Raw genomic sequence first — 8461 nt, 5'->3', positions numbered from 1 at the left:
GGGGAAGATGGTCAGTAGGACCGAAGGTAACATTGATGACTCGCTCATTGGTGGTAACGCCTCAGCTGATGGCCCGGATGGTGATGCAGCAGAAAGCACCGTGGTCACTGGTGTTGAGATCGTCATGAACCATCACGTGCAGGAGACCAGCTTCACCAAAGAAGCCTACAAGAAGTCCATCAAAGACGACATGAAATCAATCAAAGGCAAACTTGAAGGACAGAAACCAGAAAGAGTATAACACCTTTTATGACAGGGGCTGCAGAACAAATCAAGAACATCCTTGCAAATTTCAAAAACGACCCGTTCTTTCTTGGTGAAAACATGAATCCAGATGGCATGGTTGCTCTGCTGGACTACGGTGAAGATGGTGTGAGCCCATATCTGATCTTCCTTAAGGATGGCTTAGAGATGAGAAATGTTAACACAGTGGGCGACTCACGATCGGTGCCTCTCATCCTAACTGACTGCTGTTCATCCACACAACACCAGGACTTAGGCAAACGGAACTGATGTGTCATCGTGAGCTCTTCATTTACTTTTGACCTTGATTTATTTTTAAAGGAAAAAAAAGCATGTCGTGTAGGTTGTCTAAAATAAAATGCATTTAAACTCACTTGAAAAAAAAAGAAAGCGAGACTAATAAGATGGTTGTGGAATGGATCTAAAATAAAGAATTACAAATTAGAAAATCAAACACAATAAGTTACCATCAAAGAGATTAGTTACTGAGTTAGTTCATATTTTTCAAAAATTATTTAATAAACAATAGCTCCCTGGCATTGACTGGAGTCTTTGAAAACTGCCTCTCCCTCAGTTCTTGATATGACCTCACATTAGTGCATTGTTAAATAATCTCAATGCTTTTGGGTGTAACTGATTTAACAAGTTAACACTCGATGCCATTTATATAATCTGTCCTTTCGAGGAGCAAGACCGAGCAAGACCGGGAGATTACAGCATGGGAATGGGATTTAGGCTGCTGGCATTTGGTTGCTTGAGTACTTCTGGCACTTATGTTTGGCGTGGGACACCAGTAAGTTACCCAAAACAAGTGGCTCACAAAGTTGTCATAGAAGCAATTTGTTATTTAGTCACGCTGGTAAAACTAGACAATTTCTATTTTTTTTCAATTACCTTTAGCTATTTATTAAGGAGCTATTATATGCCAACTAACTCGGACAAGAGAGGTCTCTGCTTGAGCAGAGCTTAACTGGCAATGGGGCAGAGAGAGAATGCTATAATGAAAGCAAGATGGAAATGTGATAGGGGTGAATGGGGGCTTCTTTAGGTTGTGTAGTTATTCCATTTCAATGGTGTCTTCGACTGGGTTCTCTAGAGAAAGAAACCAGTGACATTCATCTAGTTGCAAGAAAGAGCTTTATATCATATGAGGAAAGCATCCAAGCCCAGTTCAACTCAAGTCCTCAAGTGTGATGCTAACTGGAACCCTCTTCACTGTTGATGAGGCAGAAAGGTGAAACAGAAAGCAGGGAGATCAGAGCCAGTGGGTGCTGATTTGCATGGGTGCCAGGTTGATGGAAACATGGCAGGACGCCAGCTAATGCAGCTGAGCTCTCAGTGCAGGGCAACCCACACGAGGCCACCCCTGGAAGCAGACACAAAGTCCCAGCAAGGAGGCAGGCAAAGGAAAAGAGAGACAGCAGTTCCCAGTATCTCTCATTCTTATGCAAAAGGCCACACCCCAAGGACATATCATAAGGCTGCCCCTTGATGGACAGGTTAGCCGCTACCCCTATAAGTTCACACAAGTTCAAGTTGACATAAAATTAACTGCCACAGAAGGGTGAGTGCTGATGAATACCTTCCCATATCCCAACTTCAAAAATCCAGTCTTAGAAAAACATGAAAGATTGCTCAGTCAAAGTGAGGCAGCAGAATGAATCAGGAGTTTCGTGGAGGTCAAAGGAATGCATTATTTCTTCACACATGGTTTCTGCTTTCTCATGAGTTGTGAGCTCAGATAGGGCTCCGGGTCTTTTCTTTATACAAGTCTTCAGGCAGCCACTCTCAGTCAACTGCAGTTGGTACTTAGAAGCAGGCTCTTTTTTTGGTGTTTATTTTCTCCTTCCAAAAAGAGTTTAATTGGAATATACATAAATAGATTATCCTTGTAGTCAGGATATGTCAACTCAGACATAAATACTTGGTTTCATCCAGAGTTTAATCTAAGCTGCACAATTTAACTTAGATATCCATTTTTCCCAAGGATAACACCACCACAACAAAAACTGCTGTGCAATACAGTTGTACTCATGGTAACTCCATGTATGTCAGAGTAGATGTGTGCTCCCTAGGGATTTCAATGGCTAGATTTTTTGAGGTCCGTCTGGGTGGACTATAACCTACAGACTTTCAGTAAGCATTGTTTGCACCACTCAAGTTTTCCTGAAAGGATGTCTTCAGATATGTTTTCTCAAATCCCTGCAGCACCAGGGGTCCTTGCTCCTATGCTACCTCCTGAATTGGTGGAAAGTGGACTCGTTCTGTTTGGTGCAGCGGCTCTGCGTGTTTTTTCCATCTTCTATTGATGCTTCCTGATTCGTTCAATATTTAATCTTATAACAGTACCATGGGAGGGGTGAATTTTTTTCCTGAGTTCTTTTAGTTTAAGATATGCTGAGCGTATTTTTCCCATTTGGTTTTATAACTCTAAGTCTTGGCATTTTTCATTATGATATTTGACTTTGTCTTCTTGAATTATCCTTCGAAAATGTCTATTAAGCTCCTTGACATCATCCTGTCTTCCGTTTGCTTGAGCTTCTCTGACATCACTTTGATCTTTTGCTTCCTTCCTGTCTTCTGAGTGACCTTTGGCTTTCTTTATGAATGATGGTTTTGATGTCCTCCCACAGCTCACGAGGTCTTTTGTCATTAGTGTTCAATGCATCAGCTCTGTCCTGAGATGTTCTGAAAATTCCAATGGGATAGACTCAAGGTCGTATTTCGGCTTTTGCTTCTGCTTTAGCCTGAACTTACATAAGAGCAATTGATGGTCTGCTCCATAGTCAGCTCCTGGCCTGGTTTTAGCTGCTGATATTATCTTCTCCATTGTGTCTTACTGCAGATGTAGTCCATTTGGTTTCTATGTATATCATAGTTGCCTTTTGTGTTATTGAAAACATATTTACTCTGAGAACTTTGTTTTGCAAAACACTATCATGTGAGCTCCAGTTTAATTTCTATCACCAAGTCGATATTTTGGCATTACTGTTCTTTCTTCTTCGTTTCCAACTTTCGCGTTCTCATTGCCAATAATTATCAATTCTCCTTGAGTTCATGTTTAATCAATTTCCAACTGAAGACAGCGGTAGACTTTTTCAATTTCCTCATCACTAGCTTTTGTGGTTGGTGTATAAATTTGAATAATAGTTGTATTGATTAAATTTACTTGAAGACAAATGGGCATCTTCCTATCACAGATAGTATTGTACTTCACGATTGATTTTGCAATGTCCTTTTGACAATGAATGCCATGCTATTCCTCTTGATTGTGTCTTTCCTGGCATAGTAAGCCACATGACCTACTGATTCAAAATGGCCAATGCCAGTTCATTTCAGGTCACTACTGCCTAGGATATCGGTCTTTATGAGTTCCATTTCATTTTTGACCACTTCTAATATTCCTAAACGCATACTCTGCACATCCCAAGCTCCAATCGTTAGCAGGTTTTGTGCAGCTTTTTCTTCTTCCCGTGAGTCATGCCCCATGAGCCAACACAGATCCCCAGGCTCCACTCTCACAGGCTTCACCTGGTGACGTCACGATGGGTGACTCCACACTGAGACATCATCTTCTCCTCAGTCACATTTCGCGTGCCCGTGGACCCGAGAGGCCCGTCTTCTGGCAGTATCGCCAACAGCCAACAAGGTTTTGCTTCCATTCATTAGGCTTTCAGTGTCTGACAATGTTTCAAAGCGATGCATAAGGTTTTCAGGGACTCCTTTCTCCAAAGCGGGAAGTTGATTCCATTTTCACTGTCTCTTCTTCGTCTGGGAGCGCTGATGAAACCTGCTCACTTTGGGTGACCCTGCTGGCATTTGAAATACCAGTGACATAGCTTCCAGCACCACAGCAGCACACACGCCACCACAGTGTGACAGACTGACAGGCATGGGATGGTTTCAGCTAAAAAAGAAGAGAAAGAATTCTTCTGAAATTATGGAACGCCTGTATGCATGCCCTTCTGATCACTAGAAACACACGGTGAAAACCAAACCAGGTTAAGTAACTTAGAAATGTATTGGTTCATGTTACTTAAAAACCAAGCTAGTTTCAGGAGTAGCTTAACAGTACTTCAAAGATGTCACTCTTTCTTAGTTCTTCTGTGCTCCTTGTCCCTAAGCTCAGAGTATTTCCAGAAGTGGCCATCAATTCCACTGCTTGAGTCCTCACCCCCAGGTTGAATTATAAAAGAAGAGAGTCATATTATCTAATGCTTTGGACAAAAGACCTGAGCTTGGTCACCACTGTAACAGGAAGGTAGGATTTGCAGCTTAACCTAGAACCAGGATGAGCACCTATGTCCCATCCCCAAAGCATAAGGACTGGTGGAGGGAGGTGAGGCATAGGCAGGGCCAGGAGGAAAACTAGAGTTCTGTTACTGGAAGGAGAATGATCACTTCAGCACGAGGAAGCCCATGTGACTTACTTCATCTAATGCGCTTACTCAGAGCCATTCAGCCCCAGGCCTGCAGAACCGGGGAGAAGAGATCTGAAGTCACACTCAGGGCACAGCCAGCTGGATCAACTGAGCCCACGGGTTCAGCTTTGAAAGGACTATTCCACCACCCACCAGTAAAATACTCATTGATCTCTGTCTCCTCAACAACAGTTTTGAAAATATTTAGAAAATACTTTTGTTGGGACTGTTACTTCTCTTACAGGAACAGAGTTTTCAGTTCTGTTAGAATCCAAATGTCTGCACCTAGGAGACTGAGTATGGCACGCCCAGACTATTACCCTGAACCTTCCGCTCCCAGCTCATCTCCCAAATGGTTTCTTATATATCATCTTTAGTCAAACCATAGTCTTGCCTTGGGACTTATACTCTTACATAATTTCCCACGTGCAGTTTTTACAGCAGAAACTGAAGATGAGCCTAGAGATGTGTTTTAGGATGAGCTTGTGAAGTGTAATTGCTCTTCACAGGAAGGTTGTCTGCACACTTGCCTGGCAGGGGAGACACCATGATCACGAAGGTGGTGTTCCCAGGGCGAGGCTTGTCCGTTGCAGTGCTCATGTGCTGACCCCTGCGATTTTCTCAAATGTGGGAAACTTAACTGCATAATTTGTGGTAGTAGGGGACTGTGCTATCCCCTGTTTAAAAAAAAAAAAAGAAGACATCTGTATGCTTTGTTTCCCTGTCAATGTGATGGTAAGATGGCATGTCAGATGTTCTTCGGAAGTCATTCTTTGGAATACCTTTGACTCTGTGGTCAACAGTGGTGCCCTGATTTGCAAATTATATACTAAGTAAACTTCAATGAACTTATGTTGTTGGCTTAATATGATTTTTTTAAAAACAGCCTTCTTGAATTATCTTCTTCCACCCAGTATCTGGCCTATTTCTTCACCACCATCACTGAGGAAGTTAGTTTATTGTGCCAGCCTGGCAGATACACACATGTGGGATTAATTGAAGGGCGGAAAGATAAATGGCTCGGCGAGCCTCGCCTCTCTTGTCTCTTGCTTTCTGACCATTGGAACTGTGTGCGACTGCCTTGCTTGTTCTGTGCCTCAATTTGCAAGCTACACTGCCTATGGGACACCTAACCTGTGGACTGTGCCGCTGTAATTTGAGGTTCCTTTAAGACCTGCTTCGCCACACAATTGGAATTTACATCTCTTGAGCTCGGGACTGACTGTTGGTGACCTGGCTGAAGGTTGATGACCTGCCTTGCTGTTTGCTGCCTGTGCTGGGATAGCCTAGCTCTCTCTCTCTACAGAGGACTACCTGACGGCCCTCAAGACTTGAAGGACTGCCAGTGTCTCATAACTCTCTCATGGGAGTGAGTTGCACTGAGCCATTTGTACTGCTTTATAATTTAACTGTTCATTTCTTGTGTTGTATATCGATCTAGCTGTATATATATACATATATACATACATACATACACACATACATATATAATTATTAGCAATCTAGCTTTGTCTCTCTAGAGAACCCTAACACAATCACTCATGTCGCAGTTACCTTTATGACCCAGGACACTCTTCAGCAGAGGAACTCCTTAACTAAAAATGATGTTTGTTTTTGTTTAAAGAAAGTAATCAAAAGGAGCAAAGTAAAACAAAACATTGTGCTCAAAATGCCTAAACAGGATGTGGTTAACTTCGAACCCAGTAAAGCCTAACCATAGACTAGATTCAGAATGTCAGAGCAACAAAAGGTCTTTAACTCCACCCTCTTCCCTCACCCTCCACCTTCGGTGTCCAACAGATGGGGACACTCTGGCTTGGGTAGGGAATGACTTCCCTGAAGTCAACAGAAGCATAAATATCAAAGTCAAAGGTGGGTCTAAGGATGTACCAACTCTGACTCCAGGTCCAGTCTGTTTCCAGATATGCTGTTACTGCTGCTGCTATTTCAGCCTCCTAAAATCTCCCTTCACTGGCCAAAAGACTCTAAGAGCTTCATTTTATTTGAACAAGTAGTGTTTAGCAATCCATATGAGCAGATAATGCATTTACATCGTTCATAAGTTCAAACATGGAAAGGTGTAAAAAGTCTCCTGTCCGATCTTGCTTCCACTTTCCTTCTTCATAAAGAAACACTTCTTATTTGCTTTTCTCTAGTCTTTTAGAAATATCATGTGGATATACAAGCATTTCAATGGCATATTTTTCCTGATTTTTAGAAATTAATAAGCTTTTCTTTTTAAAAAAAGGTTTTGTATTTACAGAAAAAAAGGACAGAAAGTTCAGAGTCCCATGTACTGTACTCTTCTACATTTTATGGGGGACCACCCTCCCCACAACTGAATGAATGGGTCCAAGGGGGGTTGTGTAATGGAGAGGTAAATTAAAGAGACATCAGACAAGATAAAGCATGCAAGGGCTCCCCTTCACAGTCATGACCTCATGAGCCAGGTCAGAGTAGAGAGGGCCTAATGAAATCTCACGAGTTTATAGAATCTCGGACACACGGGCTATGGCAAGCACATATGTAACAGGAAGGGGCTGTACAATAGGCATACATGAAACAGGCGGGGGATGAGCTGGGGGTGTACACGCCATAGGAAGGGGAGGCACTAGGGGCACACATGTGACAGGAAGGCACACACTAACAAGATGGGTGGCCTTTAGAGTCAAGATGGCAGCCTGACCTTGGGAGTCTGAGTTGGCTTGACCTTAGAAGTCTTTGGGCTCTCCTTCAGGGGACCAACCATTATCCTTATCAGAAGGGAGTGGACCCACTCAGGATGGAACAGACAATAGGGTCTGATTGCTGTAGATGGCTGACAACCTTACCTTCAAGCAGTTGACCTCCAACTGGAGAGTGAGTGACCATGTGTTTGCAAACAGCACCTTAGAATTGGCATTACTATGGGGTGGGGGGGCATCATGGGGAATAACTATTACTTAGGAGAATGTGAGTGGGATGCATCTCCAACCCATGAACATGATGGTTTCCTCCGCAGGAGCCTTGACCTCCCAGATCCCTAACGTGTGAATGGTGAGAGTTTGTCCACATTCACTCTCTTCCTGGTCCGGTGTCTCACACTTTTCTCTGCTAACATCTTGCATTGGTGCGCTCCACTGGTTACATTCAATATATATATTCTAAAAGCTTTACTTGAGAAGTGCAATGAGGAAGATTGGGCAATTGCCACAGCAATAGACTCAGCCATATGTTGCTCATGAAGATGTGTAGGACCAGGCACCATGAGTCATAGCTTACCCAATGGCAACTGAGAACTCTTTAAAAACACATAATATTAAGCCAGTAATAGATATACTTGAAGTTTACTCAATATATACTTTACAAATTGGAATGACATTTCCAGCGAGAGGTAAATGGTCATATGCTAAGACTGTGTTCAGCTTTTTGTAAAACACTGCCAACCCATCTTCCAAAGTGGCTGCAATGCTCTGCATTTCCACCAACAATGAATGACAGACAGTCCCTGTGGCTCCGTGCCTTCATCCACATTGAGCGCTGTCAGTGCTTTGCTTTCAGCTTTTCTAATAGATGGGTGGGGCTGTGTAATTGCTGCTTTATTTTACATGTCTCTAATGATGTAAGATGTTGAATAGCTCTTCATACATATTTTTTCCACCTGTGTATTCTTTAGCTACATGTCCAGATCTGTTTTATAAGGAATCCACATTATAATTGAGTTGTTTGTTTTCTTATTGTTGAGTTTTAAGAGTTCTTTGTATATTTTGGCTACAAGCCCTTTATCCAGTGTGTGTTTTCTAAATATTTTTTCCCAG

General features: G+C 42.5%; 1 non-coding gene across 1 annotated transcript; it reads left to right on the top strand.

Annotated features, from left to right (window-relative positions):
- Nucleotides 1-5186: 5186 nt before the first annotated feature.
- On the top strand, nucleotides 5187-5344 carry LOC142441773 (U1 spliceosomal RNA). The gene has a single exon (XR_012783115.1). It is a non-coding gene; the product is annotated as a U1 spliceosomal RNA (small nuclear RNA).
- Nucleotides 5345-8461: the final 3117 nt, after the last annotated feature.

Source organism: Tenrec ecaudatus, chromosome 2 (genome assembly GCF_050624435.1).
Source record: "Tenrec ecaudatus isolate mTenEca1 chromosome 2, mTenEca1.hap1, whole genome shotgun sequence".
NCBI lineage: Eukaryota > Metazoa > Chordata > Mammalia > Afrosoricida > Tenrecidae > Tenrec > Tenrec ecaudatus.
This window is presented reverse-complemented; position numbering and strand designations above follow the sequence as displayed.